Source organism: Aedes albopictus, chromosome 2 (assembly GCF_035046485.1).
Source record: "Aedes albopictus strain Foshan chromosome 2, AalbF5, whole genome shotgun sequence".
NCBI classification, from domain to species: domain Eukaryota; kingdom Metazoa; phylum Arthropoda; class Insecta; order Diptera; family Culicidae; genus Aedes; species Aedes albopictus.
In genome coordinates, this window is record NC_085137.1 from 75696739 (window position 1) to 75715845 (window position 19107).

General features: G+C 38.5%; 1 long non-coding RNA gene across 1 annotated transcript; it reads right to left on the bottom strand.

The window, feature by feature from the left end:
• Positions 1–1314: 1314 nt before the first annotated feature.
• Positions 1315–18803, bottom strand: LOC115260000 (uncharacterized). The gene is made up of 4 exons (XR_009997423.1): positions 18586–18803; positions 17939–18524; positions 2747–3205; positions 1315–2685 (listed from the first exon to the last, which is right to left on the bottom strand). It is a non-coding gene; the product is annotated as an uncharacterized LOC115260000 (long non-coding RNA).
• Between the last annotated feature and the right edge of the window lie 304 nt (positions 18804–19107).

Sequence of the window (19107 nt, forward strand, 5' to 3'; positions counted from 1 at the left end):
TCCGAAACAAACTTCGAGGTAACTCACGTAGACCGGTCATCAGCTGATGGACAGATGGATAGCAACTCAAGCAATAGGGAGCCAACAGGATTTATGCGGTCTATCCGCAGTGTAACGAAGTTTAAATTTGGTGAGATAAGGTGGTTTGTATACTTATAATTAGTTAATGCTATTTCAAGTCAATTCAGGTAATGGAAATAAGGTTTCTACAAATTACTAATTTGATAAGTTTCTTCTGATGTGAAGTTGTCTGCAACTCGTTATAATTATATGAATATTTTCGATACTATTTATCATATTTTTTTCTATCGTTTTGGGAAGGGATCATTACACTTTTTCTCGTTTCAGAGAGCGAGTAATGGCGCTTAAGCCTAGGCATAAGGGCCAGGATACAGAGTAAATACCTGTGTTCCATCCCAGGAAACTAAGGACCAAGGGGTGATATTAACTTTCTTAGCACCATCACCCCCACCGATTTTCAAGGTTTTTTTGCTTTTTAAAAGGCTGAGCGGTTGGTACGAGATGTCCCCACTCTATAGCTTTCTATGTAAAACCAATAACGCTGCACAGTAGGCCTGGCCGCTTTAATGCTTGTAATACATTTCTGATGTACTGCAAGTATTAATAATGACAAGAAAAATGGTAGAATTAGTCGGTTCTATCATTTTCCAGGATTCTTTCAATGAATGGCTGTGTATGTGTAGACTAGACTAGACTAGATACTAAGTACGCGATAAAGTTGAAAATAAATATGTGTTAATTCGCGAATCCGTGTAAAAAAAGTCCTTATTGTATTAGATTTACAGCTTCTGTGGTGCCACGTCTAAAGCACGGTGTACAGAAGAAAGTGATATATTCCCGAAATCTGACAGCTTTTTGATGACGTAATTCAAATCGTTCATATGTGATCTAGTACTTCACACCAATTTGATCAATGCGAAAAACGGTAAGAACGACGTCACATTTACATCCAAAATAGATGTTTACAAAGGTTACTAGCCTGCCTTGTGATATTTATGCCGTGGTCTAAAGATTCGAGAGTTTCCGGTTTCCTTATCATGGTAGAGTGGAGTGGGGCAAGATAGGTCAGTACCGTTTTCAAGTGCATTACTTATGTTTTGATTACACAGCGCAACATTTTTTTGTCTCAAGAGCAAATGTGTCTCCGAAGGATTTTGGGCCGCTGAATCCGAATCCCGGCTCAGATTTGCTCTAACACGTCACAATTTTGAGCTATACCTCAATTTATAGGGCAAAATACAGTAGACGTTCGCTCGGTGCAAACGCTTTAACTGCAATGCTTTTTAACTGCAAGATGAAATGTTAACAGCCATGCGATGTTTTTCGTATGCACTTTTGCTGCAATGCGATGTTTTCCGAATGCAGTTTGCTGCATATTTCAGCAACTGACATTTCTTTGACGTCTGTCAGTTGTTGCAGTTATCGAATTTTATTCGGTAAGTGAAACGTAAACATGTTGCAGTTATCGAACGTCTACTGTATGCAATTTTGGTTTTTTTTACAGCAAGCCATTAAGCAAGGTAATATTTTTTTAAGCAATCAAAAGGTTAATTGGTCAATTAACATCTAAATTAACGACTCATGCAAAATATTTCGTTTTACCTTATCAAATTTGATAGATTTTAACATTTTATGTTAGTATGAAAACTTGCATGCAACTTTTGGAGGGTGACTTGTATGGGAAATATCGTACCTAACATAAATCGCTTAAAACTATCAAATTTGATTAGGAAAAACGAAATATTTTGCATGAGCCGTTAATTTAGATGTTAATTGACCAATTAACCTTTTGATTGCATAAAAAAAATATTTCCTTGCTTAATGGCTTGCTGTCAAAAAAGCCCAAAATCGCATATTTTGCCCTATAAATTGAGGTATAGCTCAAAATTGTGACGTGTGAGAGCAAATCTGAGCCCGGATTCGGATTCAGCGGCCCAAAATCCTTCGGAGACACATAAGTTTGCTCTTGAGACAGACAAAAAGCAAATTTTTGTTACGCTGTGTTATTTATGTTGATAATTATGTTAGGCGACTAGCATAAATCTAAGGAAGTTAGGGGTATTTATTGAAAAATTATTCACTCTAATTGATCATAAAACAAAAAAATATGTTTTGGTAATATTTCTTATGCGATACATTCCATATAGTTTCCTATATAAACGACCGCGGGGCAAGATGGATCACCTTAAATTTTAACGACCCGGCCACGTACATCATCCAGCCATCACAAAAAATAAACAATTGGTAGGTATAAAATTGACTGAGTAATAAATAGTGTGAACTGTCAAAAATAACAGTCCCTGCCTAACCTATAGAAACAAAGATTAAATATTATAATGAGGGAATTATAGATATAATAAATATTTTTTGAATGTAAAAGATGTGTAATTTCCGTTTCGTACAACGAACAATAAAATTGAAAGGATAGTTTATTGGAACTGTTTTATTTTTACTGTATGTCTTCCCAAATTGATGCTGACCGAAATGCTCGTATGTACTTTAAATAAAATAATTCCCGCTCTTCTCGTGTCTGTTTGGGTTTCCCTGCGGTACTACTCCGACTACCAGTGGATTGTCTGTTTCGGCGGAACCGTCGAATCCATCGTAATACGAACGGTCCTGTAGAAACTCTCCTTCGATATCTTTGCCAGTAGTGATGGTTATCTGGTTAAATTGAAATCATGTGTTTAGTATTCTGAATATAATATGCACTTTAACATCTTACCTCTATTGCTGATCATTGATGCTATTGATCCTTGGAAGTTATCCGGTTTTCCGTTAGCAGGCATGTATCCCCGATTATACACAAATGCCAACAAAAGTTCTTCGGCAAACTGTGAATTAGCAGCAAGTTTACCGAAAGGACGTGATCGCACATCTGGCCGATTGATAATATTCCATTCAGAACCAATGATGGTGCAGAATTGGGACACTACCAAAGCGGGATAGCCGCAGAATTGGAGCACATTGTCCACAGCGTCTGGGAGTGTTTAATCATATCAAGCGTGGTCAAAACGGATGCTTTTTTTCTTTAGAAGTACATCGGCATCGACGTTTGGGTATCCATCCAACCGACCATCAGCATGGTGTTGCGTTCTACCTTGTGCAGACCTTTACACAGTGTTACGTGTTTATGGGGGTTCTGCTAGTTCCAGAATGTCGTGGCAGATTCTAAATTTTAGCTCTGAAATAGTAAAAGGTAATGATAATTAATAAGCCGTTGAACGATATTGTAATTAAGATGATTTTTCCAATCTTGAAATTAGCTTAGGGTGCATTTAGTTATCATTATGCATTATATGAGTTCTTGTGTACTCCTGAGCCTGAAATAAGCTAGGGTAGAATTCAGTTCAAATTGTGCATCATATTGGATCTAGTGTACTCCTAAGCAGAGTTGAAGTGCGCGAGCTGTAGGTACAGGTACTGGTGCCACACATCAGACTTTCTCACGTGAGCAAAGTAGGTGATGAGCCTTAAAAACTTGTGCCTCCTATATGTTGCTATGAGTCTCATGCGCTCTAGCTCACGGGAGCCAGCACATGAGCAAATCACCTGGAGACCGTGTGTTACTATAATAAACAAAGTTTCAAATTTGCGAAGGTGTTGGCCGTAGCACGTTGAACATCCATATTAGTATTCGCTTTGCTGGTGGCTAACTCTCGAGTGTACTCTCAAGCTTGCATTTCAATATTTATTCATTTGCTTGGTAGGTACCTAGTTATCATTTTTAAAATGTTTAGGGCTAAAGCAATAATCCTCAAAATTCTGAATATAGCTGTGCTGAACAGTAACGGTAGGTGCGAACGATCATTTTTTCCACTCGGAACATCTTATAGAAACATTTATCGGCTATACCGGTGCATGTTGGCAATTTTCGTGGAAGCAGTATTCTCCCCTGGTATGTATGCCTGCCTTTATTTAAATAAAAAACCCAGATTAATCCACCTAGTGGTGATAGTGCCTTTCTCGTCGAATATGTACTCAAGAGCCATAAACCAAAGTGTTCCTGAATTCTGAGAATACTCTAGAACGGAACAATTTTTATTTTCTTCTTTTGTCGCAGTGCTCGTTGACTTATTAATGGGGGAGTAGAGTTGATAAATAATTAATGTATTTGATAAAAAAATACACAAACAATGAGCAAATCCGCTTAACTCATCGGATTTGGTAATGAATTTTTTAGAGGACTCTAATTTCACTTTAAAATTTAAAAATTCATTGGTTAAGGGGGATTAGGGGCATAATGGACACCCTAAGCAAATGAGTACGTTAGGCCTGTATAACAGAGGAAACCTTAACATATTATCAGTTGGCTTACGACTTTAGTTGGTTTCCTGCGTATTTCAATCATTTATAGCAGGTAGAATGTATTTATTGTGAAGAAATAATGAATGGTAAATCGTGTGTTTTTAGGGCTGGCAGAGAAGGTACGGGGCAAAATGGACACCCATCGGGGCATAATGGACACCCCTGCATATTTTATGCAATTTCTTTGATTACATCGATCAGTTAATTAATTTGCCCACGGAGATCGACACCACAGATTAAATACTCCATCTTAGACGAGTTTACATAACATCAAAGTAAATTAAATAAACTTAAGGCTAAAATAACCCAATTGTTTTTTTCCAAACACTCTTAAGCGCCTAACAGTATGCAATGCGCGTACATCCATTCGTAATTGCCAGTGTTCATTTCGCCCCTAATCGACTACAACATTAAAATTTCTATGTTGAGTAAATTCTAATCACAAATAAAATACTTTATCCATTTCTAAATCTACGTATACATGAAGATAAGGTGGCAATTCACTTGTTTTTATGGTGGACACACTCAAACACTCGTAATACCTTATTTGCTGCTGCGTTGAAATTATAAGAATTTCACCATATGGAAAACATATTTCAATTCCAATGATATTTAGGTTATTTTGGAGGCATATGAATGGTACTTTTAGAAAAATAGAACGATGACTTGTTCCTTTATACTTAGGGGCTGTCCATAAACCACGTGGTCATGAGGGGGGGGGGGTTCGGCCAATGACCATTTTGTATGGACGAAAAAAAAATTTTGTATGGACTAATGACCACGCGGGGGGGGGGGGGGGGGGGGTGGAGAAGTCCCAAAAAAATGACCACGTGGTTTATGGACAGCCCCTTATGCATTAAAAGTTTAGCATAAAAGTCAACGTTTTCGACAAAAATAGGGGTGTCCATTTCGCCCCGGGTGCCCATTATGCCCCGATCTCCCCTATTTATTTGTGCCCTTCCTCAAAATGATGAATTCCGAATAAAATTTCCAAGGGGGACCCCTAATGATTTAAGAGAAAATCGAAATTTGTGTCAGCCTTATTCAGAAAAGCAACATTATAAAAGCAACATTATTACATCAAAGCCATAATCGAATGTGGAAACTTATTGATGGCTCATATTCCGAAGTTACGAATTATGTTAAACGTATAAGCAGAGCTGAAAAATATCAAACCTCTCAGTTGACTGCTTGACAAACTTCACTAGCACTGGATCCCGATCATTATCAAGATGTTTCGGCAATTTTTTTTCTGCACACTTTAGCCTTTATTTTATTATCATTGATTATACGATTTATGTAAAATTTGACGAAAAAAGTTCAAGCTAGTGAAATTTCTTATAATAAAACCCATTTAAATTTCAACCGTGTTACAGAGCGCGAGGGCTTAACCATTTGCATCAAAATTGTGCGTAGTAATTTCAACCACAAAAGGGGATTGATGCTATAAAATTTAATTTTTTCCATACAACGTTGATTCATCCTACTGTATAATTACGTCTCAGGAATCTAAAATGGTGTGATTTGACAAAACCGCTTTAATTTTTATTTAGGTTTTTTTTTTTACGTATATTTATCGCTTGCATTGATTTTGTTCACCTTCGTAATTTCAGCGATGCATCCAATCCTGATTCTACAACACTGCTGGTAATCTTGGGTGTGGTCAAAGACTATTTTCTTGCTGCCCGTTTATCTGGTTATCCAACATTTTTGATGATTTGATGTTTCATGTGCATGGGTTTGCATGGCACTTTTTTAACTGGCCACTTCCGGCGGGACACCTGGAACCGGTTCCGGAACACAACCGGTTCAAATACGGTATGAAACTATTTTCCTGCTAACCATTATTCTGGTTATAGAAAAAGCCACTCTTTGATGTGTCGCATGCATGGGTTTGGTTCACTGTTTTAATTGGCCACTTCCGGCGGGATACCTGGAACCGGTTTCGGAACACAACCGGTTCAGATACAGTATGAAACTATTTTCCTGCTTACCGTTCATCTGGTTATCGAAAAATCTTTGATGCGTCGCATGCATGGGTTTGGTTCAATTTTTTTTATTGGCCACTTCCGGCAGGACACCCGGAACCGGTTCCGGAACACTACCGGTTCAAATATGGTCTGAAACTACTTTCCTGCTCACCATTCAACTGGTTATCGAAAAAGCCGCTCTTTGATGTGTCGCATGCATGGGTTATGTTCACTTTTACATTTGGCCACATCCGGCAGGACACCCGGAACCGGTTCCGGAACACTACCGGTTCAGAAAAAGTCTGAGATTATTTTCCTACTTCCCGTTCATCAGATAATCGAAAATGCCGTGGTTTGATGGGTCGCATGCATGGGTTTGTTGCGTTTTCATATCTGGCCCCTTCCTGGGGTACCGATCCGGAACACCTAAATGGCCATAACTCCGGAACGGCTGGACCGATCCGAACCATTTTCAATAGGAAACAATGGGACCAGATTCCGCGTCGAATGAACCGTCGGTCGTTAAAATCGGTTGATGTTTACTATCTAAAAATGAGGTGACCTTTTTTGTACACATACACACATACACACATACATACACACACACACACACACACATACATACACACAGACATCATCTCAACTCGTCGAGCTGAGTCGATTGGTATATAACACTTGACCCCTCCGGGGGCTCTATCAAATTTTCGTTTTTGGAGTGAACATATAGCCTTTCGGTACACTTGGTGTACGAGAAAGGCAAAAATAAAATTTGTTACAAATGCTCTATTTCTCTATAGAGGACATTCAAAATGAGTCATAAGTTGATGGTGATGGATGAAGAGCTCTTCAGAATTGACTTACCGGCCAAAGAAGCTTTCTGCCTCAAATGTGACAGGAAAATAACCGATTTGCGCAAGTTCAGCTACTACCGTCATTATAAAAAGATGCACAAGGAGATCGCTCGTGATTTCGGACTGCTAAATGACGAGGACGATGAAAATGACGGAGAACCAACCAGAAAAATCCCAAAAATTGAAGTTCGTATGGACGAATGCACCCTCACTTCTTCTTTGGTGGAACTTCTGACGGTTAATGGACTCCCCTTGAATCTACTGCGCTATCCTGCGTTTTTAAGGATCATTCGGCCAATCGAAGAAGGTTTAAAAATGTCGCGCCACCTGAACCCCGAGACGATTAAACCAATTTTGCATCATGTCAGCACTCAAATTCAGAAGCAAATAATTGCGGATATTACTGGTATCTTCATTTGTTTGAAGCTCGATTTGGCAACAAGAATGAATCGCGAGTTCATCTGTGTTAACATCCAGTACGTGAAAAAAAATCAAATGATCATCCGAACCTTGGGCATGATTGAGGTACATGTCAGCCACACGGCTGCAAACCTAACTGATGAAATATTGCGGATTCTACAACCATATGGCATCGATGTGCGGAGAATCTTGTCGATGACAAGCGACAATGCAAGTAACATGATAGCAACGATCAATCGCCTCAAAACCGTTCAGCAGGACGCTCTCAATGACTTTGATTTACTAATGAGTATGACGGAAGATACGAATGAGCGTGAAACAAGATCAGATGACGACTCGGATGATGAAGGAGATGAAGATAATGGAAGCGAAGAAGAGAGATTTGAGAGAAGTGAGAAAAAAATGGAGATATTGGAGCCCATTCTGCAAGGGGTGCGTTGTGCAGAGCATACTCTTCAACTGGCAGTGAACGATTCGTACAAAGAGGCAAAATTGAAACCCCAACTCTTGAAAGTACGGAAGGCGGTGAAAACGTTGAGAAAGGGGCCGTACAAAAGGATGTTCAAAGTAAGCCAGAGGAAGTTGCCAAAACTGGATTGCGTCACCCGCTGGAACAGCACTTTTCTAATGATTGAAAGATTGCTAGCCGAAAAGGAGTTCATATGTTCATTGACTGAAGGAGATAAGGAAAAGGTTATAGATGATGGTTTATGGGAATTTATTGCACATTTTTGTGCAGCATATTCTCCTGTAGCTGAAGCAACCATCAAACTTCAAGGATCCCAGATAACATTTGGCGATTTTTTCCTTATCTGGGAAAAATGTACCTATGAACTCAAAAACTCAAACAACAATCTTTCACTGATAGTTGCACAGAAAATGGATGAACGACGCAGGAAGCTGATGGATAAACCTTTGTTTCTCGCTGCAATTTATCTAGATCAGCGAATCAACTTTAGAAACAGCCCATTCATAAGCAAAGATGAAAGGGAAATCGCAGTGGTAGGTATCTGTGATACAATGCATCGAAAATAATAAAACAAGTCAGCTTCACATTACAGGATTATTTGATTGACGTTTGGGAAAGAATGAGGGCCACATTCAATCCGAATATTGGCAGCAGTGGAAATTCGGAACCTCAATCCTGCGAAAACTCGTTCGAAGCATACTTGGCCTCGCTTGACGAAGAAGGTGATTCAGCTGCAGATAATGACATTCGTGAAGACTTGCTAAACTTGTGTCGTGGTCCACGTCTGAGGCTCAACACAAAAGGATCAGAACCAGAGACTATCCTAGACTATTGGCTTAGAATGAAATCGTCCAAACCAGACCTTTACAAGCTGGCATCGGTACTACTTGGTATCCCGTGTACTCAAGTAAGCGTAGAAAGGGCATTCAGCGCATTAGCCCTTGTACTGACGAAGCAGCGTACGCTACTAGGAGAGGATACATTAGCCGACATTCTGCTTATTAGATTGAACCAAGAATTGTTCAAGAATATCGATTTCAAGAAAGTTTGAAAGACGATTCTTTATTCAAAATAGTTAATCAGCTGTAGGGCTTATTTTAAGTTAGTATGTATAAATCAGTAATTGTGAAAAATGAATAAAAAGATGAATTCGATATAAAAGGCAAACCATAATCAATGATGAAAAGTCTCCAATGAAATGATAACCAATACAAAAACATTGTAGTATGTAGTGGTCATGAATTTGTTGAACAATTTGGCATGCAATGTTTAAATTATGACCAGAATAGCTATTTTCACCCTTTGACGTTTTGAAAGTCAAAAAAAAACTACTACGGCGCCATCCATAAATAACGTAACGCTCAAGGGTGAGGAGGGGAGGACGACCAAGCGTTACGATTCACACAACAATTTTAGAATTTTCATACAAAAAAAGCGTTACGGAGTAAGGAGGGGGTTGGCCGAAAATTGTCGATTTTAGCGTTACGTTTATCTTCTTTTACATGGAATTTTTGCACGGAAAATTTGCTTACCAAATTATTTTTGCATGATTCCTCAAGATATCATGCTACTGTTTTGCACGGGGAACCCGGTGTATTGTAAGTCCGTACAACGTGTATTGCACTGCACTGTCATATCTGAACAGTAGCTACTGTACATTCTAACAGACCCAGTACTACTGATGCATCAATATCTCCTATGCACTACATACGAGCCTTAGTATGAATAATGTACATCAACAGCAGCGCATGAGACAGCACCGGGAGACCAGCGCATGTCTCATGCTCCTGAGATTTATGAAGAGGCACATTTGTAGCTCCTATATATTCTTTTCCCATGTGCCTCATGCTTGCGCAGTACACTTCGATTACCATGTGCTTAGAGCTAATTTAGCGAGAGTCTCAGTAGCTCATTTTTGTACACATGAGATATAGGAAACTCTGCTCCTAAGCCTGAAATAAGCTAGGGTAGGGCGAGGCAAGATGAGCACCCTTAGAATGAAGTGAAGTTTATTAAAAGTAAACGCAATTTTTCAAAGTATCTCGCTGTAGTTCTTTTCTATATCATGTTTTCTAACACCCATAAACATAAAAAGATTCAAAATACAACTCGAACATACTGCGGGGCATGAAGAGCACCCCCACGGGCCAAAAAAGACACTTCATTTAAATCTTATTATTTACCAGTACATTGGTCATCCAGTGATTTATATAGTAAATCATGTTTAAAGCTATAGTGTCACCAAAATGAAGTTTTTTTTTCGATTATTATCAATTTTGCGGGTTTCTAATACTTGATTCAAAATGACCCAAAAAATAATCAACAGCTCTTAGATGGCTTATTTTTTTTTTTTTTATTTACGCAACCGAATAGTTGCAGAGGACGTGGAAACCTGTGTTTAAGCATTATTGAGTGGATTACAATAGTATCAAAATGTTTCCTAATTCCTATCAGGGTGCTCATCTTGCGGCACTGTAGGAAAATAATTTAAACCGAATAAATTATATATATATATATTTTTTTAAATATTTTCTAATGTAAGCAAAAATGTTCTGAAGTAAGCTAGTAATGTTGGCTAATAACCAGAATTGGTTTTTTTTTAATTTTGGAAAATGTATCGATTTTTTTGTTTTTATACGAGAGCATCTTTTTCTGAGCTACCTTGATTTTTAGAACATTATTTTGGTAGGGTGCGGGCACCGGTTTTGGCCAATCTAAGGGAAATCATTTTTATAAAAATAACCAATAATCCAATGAAAACTACCGGTTTCGATATACACTTTATTAGAAAAATGCAGAAATCAGGCTAATACTTGATTTTTGTATTAAAAGTGGCACTGGTCAAAATAGAAGCCTTGCCGCTGTTTTGGCCATATTCTCAGCTTTGGTTTCTATTTTGGCCAATCACGTGTATTTCTTATGGGAGTGGCCAAATTAGAAGCACCCTGGCCAAAATAGATATATGGGAGCTGATTTTTTAAGGAAAATTATGTTTTTCTTCCAGTTTTCAATCAAAATGTATGGTTTCAACAGCTGCAATTATATTATTATATTATATATTATATTATTATATTAGAATTATATTATTATATTAGAATTATATTATTATATTAGAATCTACTAGTAAAAACTAAATTTATGCCAATTTAGATCGTTACAGGCTGAATACCGCACTATGGCCAAAACTCCGGGCTGGCCAAAACTGAAGCTTCTACCCTACCTAAAATCAATTTCAAAGAGATTTTTTGAAATCACCTTTTGACAGCTGGGCAACTATTTGACAGCTCCGCCCAGTACAAAATATAGACACTATAGATTCCATAGACTCGCGGAGACATGGTTGAGCAATACGATTTTAGTGTGTTTTTCCGTGAATTTAGAGTGTACCGAGCGAATATGACGTCACGCAATCCATTGTCGCTATTGAAATCGTGACGTCATGCTCTCATACAAATTTCAAAATGATTTTTAAATAGGTTCCCGGCCACCAAAATTCATGAAAATTTAGATTTCGGCTCAGTTTGGTATGCAGATTCAGAAAATGAGATTATCTCAACACCGCTAAAGAAGCCAATTGTGGTAAAAAATCGTTTCTGGCCTAAAAACCTTATTTTGTTCTGATTATTTCTTATGAGAAAATGCTAAAAATCCTCACTATTGACTAATTCGATGATATTTTTCAATTGTTTCGTTATGAAGTATCTTTTATTAAGTATACAAATTGGATGAACTTTATGTTAACGGGTTATGAAGCTTTTTAGACGAAATTCGCCATAAAAGTAGAAAAACAGAGGGGTGCTCATCTTGCACCGGGTAGCCATCTTGCCCCGTCCTACCCTAAACTTACACTGCAAATTATTTTTACTGGTAATCAGCAAACTTTGCTGATTTTTGGCGTGCTGATTGCATTCAGCAATACAAATTACTGAGTATCAGCAATTATTTTTCAACTTGCTGAACCATCCAGCAATTTTGACAGTTGATCAGCAAAGTTTTGCTGAAATTCAGCAAAAATGTTGCTGAAATTCAGCAATTTCTTTTGCTGATTTTTGGCGTGCTGGAAGCATTTCAAAAATTTTGGTGTGTAGGATGCACATATCACCCGAGAGTGAATTCAGTTCAAATTGTGCATCATATGGAATCTAGTGTACTCATAAGCCTGAAATAAGCATAGGATGCACAAAATCATTCGAGAAGGTATTCGGTTAACCCTCGAACGATCGCGCTGTTGTGTTTTGTACAACACGTTGAAAAAATCTTGCTTTTTGTTCGAATGAGTGTAATCAGTTTCGTACCTTTTAATTCCGCCCTATGTTGCTTATCCTTTGACAGATACGCATATCTGTCAAAGGATAAGCAACATAGGGCGGAATTAAAAGGTACGAAACTGATTACACTCATTCGAAGAGGGTATTCTGCTTAGAGGGTTCGAAAAGTCGGTACAAGATTGCTTTTTGTACTAAGCATTAGCGTGGTGCTGACGCAGGTAGTCAACCGCGCGAGTTACGGAAGGTTAACATTAAATTTATGCCTCATACATAATCCAGTGTGCACTTTTTTTTGGAAAAAGCTTAGAATGGACAAAATCATTCAAGAATGCATTCAGGCCACATTATGCATCATATAGAATGTAGTATATACATGAGCCTGGAAAAAGCTTAGGATTGACAAAATCATTCGAGAATGCATTCAGGCCACATTATGCATCACATAGAATCTAGTGTACACCTAAACTTGGTAAAAGCTTAGGATTGACAACATCATTCCAGAATGCATTCAGGTCACATTATGCATCACATAGAATCTAAGTGTATAAATAAGCTTGGAAAAAGCTTTGGATTGACAAAATCGTTCGAGAATGCATTTAGATCACATTATGCATCACATAGAATCTAAGCTTGGTAAAAGCTTAGGATTGACAAAATCATTCAATAATGCATTCAGGCCACATTATGCATCTTAAGAATCTAGTGTATACATGAGCCTGGAAAAAGCTTAGGATTGACAAAATCATTCAAGAATGCATTCAGGCCACATTATGCATCACATAGAATCTAGTGTATACATGAGCCTGGAAAAAGTTTAGGATGGACAAAATCATTCCAGAATGCATTCAGGCCACATTATGCATCACATAGAATCTAGTGTATACATGAGCCTGGAAAAAGCTTAGGATTGACAAAATCATTCGAGAATGCATTCAGGCCACATTATGCATCACATAGAATCTAGTGTACATCTAAGCTTGGAAAAAGCTTAGGATTGACAAAATCATTCGAGAATGCATTCAGGTCACATTATGCATCACATAGAATCTAGTGTACATCTAAGCTTGGTAAAAGCTTAGAATTGACAAAATCATTCAATAATGCATTCAGGTCACATTATGCATCACATAGAATCTAGTGTACATCTAAGCTTGGTAAAAGCTTAGGATTGACAAAATCATTCAAGAATGCATTCAGGTCACATTATGCATCACATAGAATCTAGTGTACATCTAAGCTTGGTAAAAGCTTAGGATTGACAAAATCATTCCAGAATGCATTCAGGCCACATTATGCATCACATAGAATCTAGTGTATACATGAGCTTGGAAAAAGCTTAGGATTGACAAAATCATTCCAGAATGCATTCAGGTCACATTATGCATCACATAGAATCTAGTGTACATCTAAGCTTGGTAAAAGCTTAGGATTGACAAAATCATTCGAGAATGCATTCAGGTCACATTATGCATCACATAGAATCTAGTGTATACATGAGCCTGGAAAAAGCTTAGGATTGACAAAATCATTCCAGAATGCATTCAGGTCACATTATGCATCACATAGAATCTAGTGTACATCTAAGCTTGGTAAAAGCTTAGGATTGACAAAATCATTCGAGAATGCATTCAGGTCACATTATGCATCACATAAAATCTAGTGTACATCTAAGCTTGGTAAAAGCTTAGGATTGACAAAATCATTCAAGAATGCATTCAGGTCACATTATGCATCACATAGAAATTAGTGTATACATGAGCTTGGAAAAGCTTAGGATTGACAAAATCATTCCAGAATGCATTCAGGTCACATTATGCATCACATAGAATCTAGTGTACATCTAAGCTTGGTAAAAGCTTAGGATTGACAAAATCATTCCAGAATGCATTCAGGCCACATTATGCATCACATAGAATCTAGTGTATACATGAGCTTGGAAAAAGCTTAGGATTGACAAAATCATTCAAGAATGCATTCAGGTCACATTATGCATCACATAGAATCTAGTGTATACATGAGCTTGGAAAAAGCTTAGAATTGACAAAATCATTCAAGAATGCATTCAGGTCACATTATGCATCACATAGAAATTAGTGTATACATGAGCTTGGAAAAGCTTAGGATTGACAAAATCATTCCAGAATGCATTCAGGTCACATTATGCATCACATAGAATCTAGTGTACATCTAAGCTTGGTAAAAGCTTAGGATTGACAAAATCATTCAAAAATGCATTCAGGCCACATTATGCATCACATAGAATCTAGTGTATACATGAGCCTGGAAAAAGCTTAGGATTGACAAAATCATTCGAGAATGCATTCAGGTCACATTATGCATCACATAGAATCTAGTGTACATCTAAGCTTGGTAAAAGCTTAGGATTGACAAAATCATTCAAGAATGCATTCAGGTCACATTATGCATCACAAAGAATCATGAGCCTGGAAAAAGCTTAGGATGGACAAAACCATTCGAGAATGCATTCAGGTCACATTATGCATCACATAATATCTGGTGCACAAATCACCCGAGGGTGCATTCGGTTAAGATTATGCATCAAATGGGTTCTAATGTACTCCCAAGCTCGAAATAAGCTCAGAATGTACAAATCACCCGAGGGTGCATTCGGTTAAGATTATGCATCAAATGGGTTCTAATGTACTCCCAAGCTCGAAATAAGCTCAGAATGTACAAATCACCCGAGAGTGCATTCGGTTAAGATTATGCACCAAATGGGTTCTAATGTACTCCCAAGCTCTAAATAAGCTCAGAATGTACAAATCACCCGAGAGTGCATTCGGTTAAGATTATGCACCAAATGGGTTCTAATGTACTCCCAAGCTCGAAATAAGCTCAGAATGTACAAATCACCCGAGGGTGCATTCGGTTAAGATTATGCATCAAATGGGTTCTAATGTACTCCCAAGCTCGAAATAAGCTCAGAATGTACAAATCACCCGAGAGTGCATTCGGTTAAGATTATGCACCAAATGGGTTCTAATGTACTCCCAAGCTCGAAATAAGCTCAGAATGTACAAATCACCCGAGAGTGCATTCGGTTAAGATTATGCATCAAATGGGTTCTAATGTACTCCCAAGCTCGAAATTAGTTTAGGATGTACAAATCACCCGAGGGTGCATTCGGTTAAGATTATGCATCAAATGGGTTCTAATGTACTCCCAAGCTCTAAATAAGCTCAGAATGTACAAATCACCCGAGGGTGCATTCGGTTAAGATTATGCATCAAATGGGTTCTAATGCACTCCCAAGCTCGAAATTAGTTTAGGATGTACAAATCACGCGAGGGTGCATTCGGTTAAGATTATGCATCAAATGGGTTCTAATGTACTCCCAAGCTCGAAATAAGCTCAGAATGTACAAATCACCCGAGAGTGCATTCGGTTAAGATTATGCACCAAATGGGTTCTAATGTACTCCCAAGCTCTAAATAAGCTCAGAATGTACAAATCACCCGAGAGTGCATTCGGTTAAGATTATGCACCAAATGGGTTCTAATGTACTCCCAAGCTCGAAATAAGCTCAGAATGTACAAATCACCCGAGGGTGCATTCGGTTAAGATTATGCATCAAATGGGTTCTAATGTACTCCCAAGCTCGAAATAAGCTCAGAATGTACAAATCACCCGAGAGTGCATTCGGTTAAGATTATGCACCAAATGGGTTCTAATGTACTCCCAAGCTCGAAATAAGCTCAGAATGTACAAATCACCCGAGGGTGCATTCGGTTAAGATTATGCATCAAATGGGTTCTAATGTACTCCCAAGCTCGAAATTAGTTTAGGATGTACAAATCACCCGAGGGTGCATTCGGTTAAGATTATGCATCAAATGGGTTCTAATGTACTCCCAAGCTCGAAATTAGTTTAGGATGTACAAATCACCCGAGGGTGCATTCGGTTAAGATTATGCATCAAATGGGTTCTAATGCACTCCCAAGCTCGAAATTAGTTTAGGATGTACAAATCACCCGAGGGTGCATTCGGTTAAGATTATGCATCAAATTTGTTCTAATGTACTCCCAAGCTCGAAATTAGTTTAGGATGTACAAATCACCCGAGGGTGCATTCGGTTAAGATTATGCATCAAATGGGTTCTAATGTACTCCCAAGCTCGAAATAAGCTCAAAATGTACAAATCACCTGAGGGTGCATTCAGGTTATATTGTGCATCAAATGGGTTTTTATGTATTCCCAAGCTCGACATAAGATTATGATGTACAAATCACCCGAGGGTGCATTCAGGTTATATTAGCATTAGCATTAGCATTTAGCGAGTCGCACAAATTCGTAGGTGGTACAGTCCTAGACCGCTGTTATGAGGGTTGCCTCCTTCCCGTCCGAACCAAAGCACAACGATTTGGGACTAATCTCTGATTCTTAGACAAGACTGACGCAATCCTCCAATGGTCGAGCACTGTCCTGGCCACGTCCTTGCGACTGCTGAGGGATGGAAAAGGATGGTTAGTTTTGGACACCTATGAAAAATGTAGACAACTCTACGATCTCTCATTCCTAGGTGTCACGGAAATTTGGGTGTTGTTAGTGGAAGGGTAAATTCCAAAGGATACGCTTGGTCAACGTTCAGGCACACCATTGTTAAACTTCTTCGAATCAGTTGTCTGCCCGATTAACCCTGGTTTCCTCGTCATCTTGATGGCATTAGTCCCCGGTCAAATTGTATGGAAAATCGATTTTCAAAAACTATCAATTTTCCATGTTTTTTGCCTCATAAACCTTTCTTGGGTGAAAACTAACTAAACTAAGACGATAAAAATCGGACCTTCCGTTTGCAAGTTATGCGCGGTCCCACGTATGCCACTGCATTTTTTTATATATAGATATAAACAATCAGGGTGCATTCAGGTTATATTATGCATCAAATGGGTTCTTATGTATTCCCAAGCTCGTTATAAGCTTAGGATGCATAAATCACCCGAGGGTGCATTCAGGTTATATTGTGCATCCAATGGGTTTTTATGTTTTCCCAAGCTCGACATAAGCTTAGGATGCACTGCACATATCACCCGAGAGTGAATTCAGTTCAAATTGTGAATCTTATGGGATCTAGTGTTTTCCTAAGCCCGAGATAAGCTTAGGATGCACATATCACTCGAAAGTGAATTCAGTTCAAATTGTGAATCTTATGGGATCCAGCGTTTTCCTAAGCCCGAGATAAGCTTAGGATGCACATATCATCCGAAAGTGAATTCAGTTCAAATTGTGCATCATGTGGATCTAATGTACATACTCTCAAGCCCGAATAAAGCTTAGTATGTGCAAAATTTGTGTAAGAGTGAACTCTGTTTATACAATTAATCAACAGAAATTGTTACATATCCCCGGTTGGGTAATTAGACAGAGTTCACTTTGAATTCATATGTAACCAATAAAACGAACAAACTGTAATAATTGTGTGTGCCATCTATGGGTATAAAAGACAGCCTAAATAAATTCCATGTTCACTTCTAAGTAATCTAAAAGTGTAATTAATATCGTAACGAAGAAACTCCTTATGTAGTTCTAGTTCATAGAATTGAACATAATTCTTGTGTTAACACTTGTGTACTAATCAAATTGAAAACAGCAAAACTTAAAATAGTCACTTACATTTGGTCAGTAGCAGCATAGATCATCACACCGGATCTGTTGTGGATATAATAATACGATAGGCTAAGTTTATGAGAAGGGGCGTACAGCTGGATGTACAGATGGCCTGGATTATTTTTGTTTATAAATCATCGATCTTGCCTGCTATCGATTTGTTCAGATTGTACGGCGAACTGCGCTGGACCGATCATACGGACGGCTTCTAGTCCTAGATCTGCGCTTGTATGCGCCAGACTGCAGGACTACTTTCGCTTCGGAACGACATCACCCGGGATCGCATTCTCGACCTGCACCGGAGCTCGGTGTGTATTATTTGCCGTTCGGTCGAGTGTGACATTCTTCCTTACCACATTGCAATTGCTTTTCATGAGTTTGGAGAAGTCGCTTCACGTACGGTCTGAGATCCTTCATAATATCCCCATCCGGATCTTTCCGACGGCACTACCGTACGCCTCTTTTTGGCCACATCAGCCACACATTCTTTCCTCCATTTCTTCCTCGGTCACACAATTGGTTCTGCAATGTTCGCGGACATATTTTAGCATATAATTCAATCAGCAACAACCCGTTCATCAGAAACTCCAACCTAAAATGGAACGAATTATATTGTAAAATTTACCTACATTATAATATAAATCATTACTTACTGTAAAATACCTAAAATACACTTTGTCTCGTCGTTGAAAACGCAAAAAAAAAACCGTTGACGAATTTAGGGGAAAGGATTTCTGGCACTATCGAAAAGAAGACGTTTCATGTAAACAAAACATCTGTCAAACGTGGTTTCACTAATACTTATACACATGCACGTAACACAGTAAACGATAAGTTTTCGACGAGTTGAGTTGCGGGCCAGCTTCGCCGGCCCCGACTGGCGCCTGGATTCCACCCTGCTGCATCACGCATCTGACGTTTCATTTCAAAACAAACTGCACGGAGAAATCAAACTACCTAATTTTTGGGTCGATTTTACTCAAAGCTGAGTATATCGAATAAACTAGTTACCCAAAATTAGGTTGTTTTCCCTCTTTCCCCCACCGATGTTGTCAAAAACAAACACACGCTCGCGTCAGAATACCCATTTTTTTATTGCTATCTCTGTCGCTCTTCAAGAGGCCCCATTTAAAAATACCCATTTTCAAGTTGGGCCGCCCAACTTGAAAATGGGT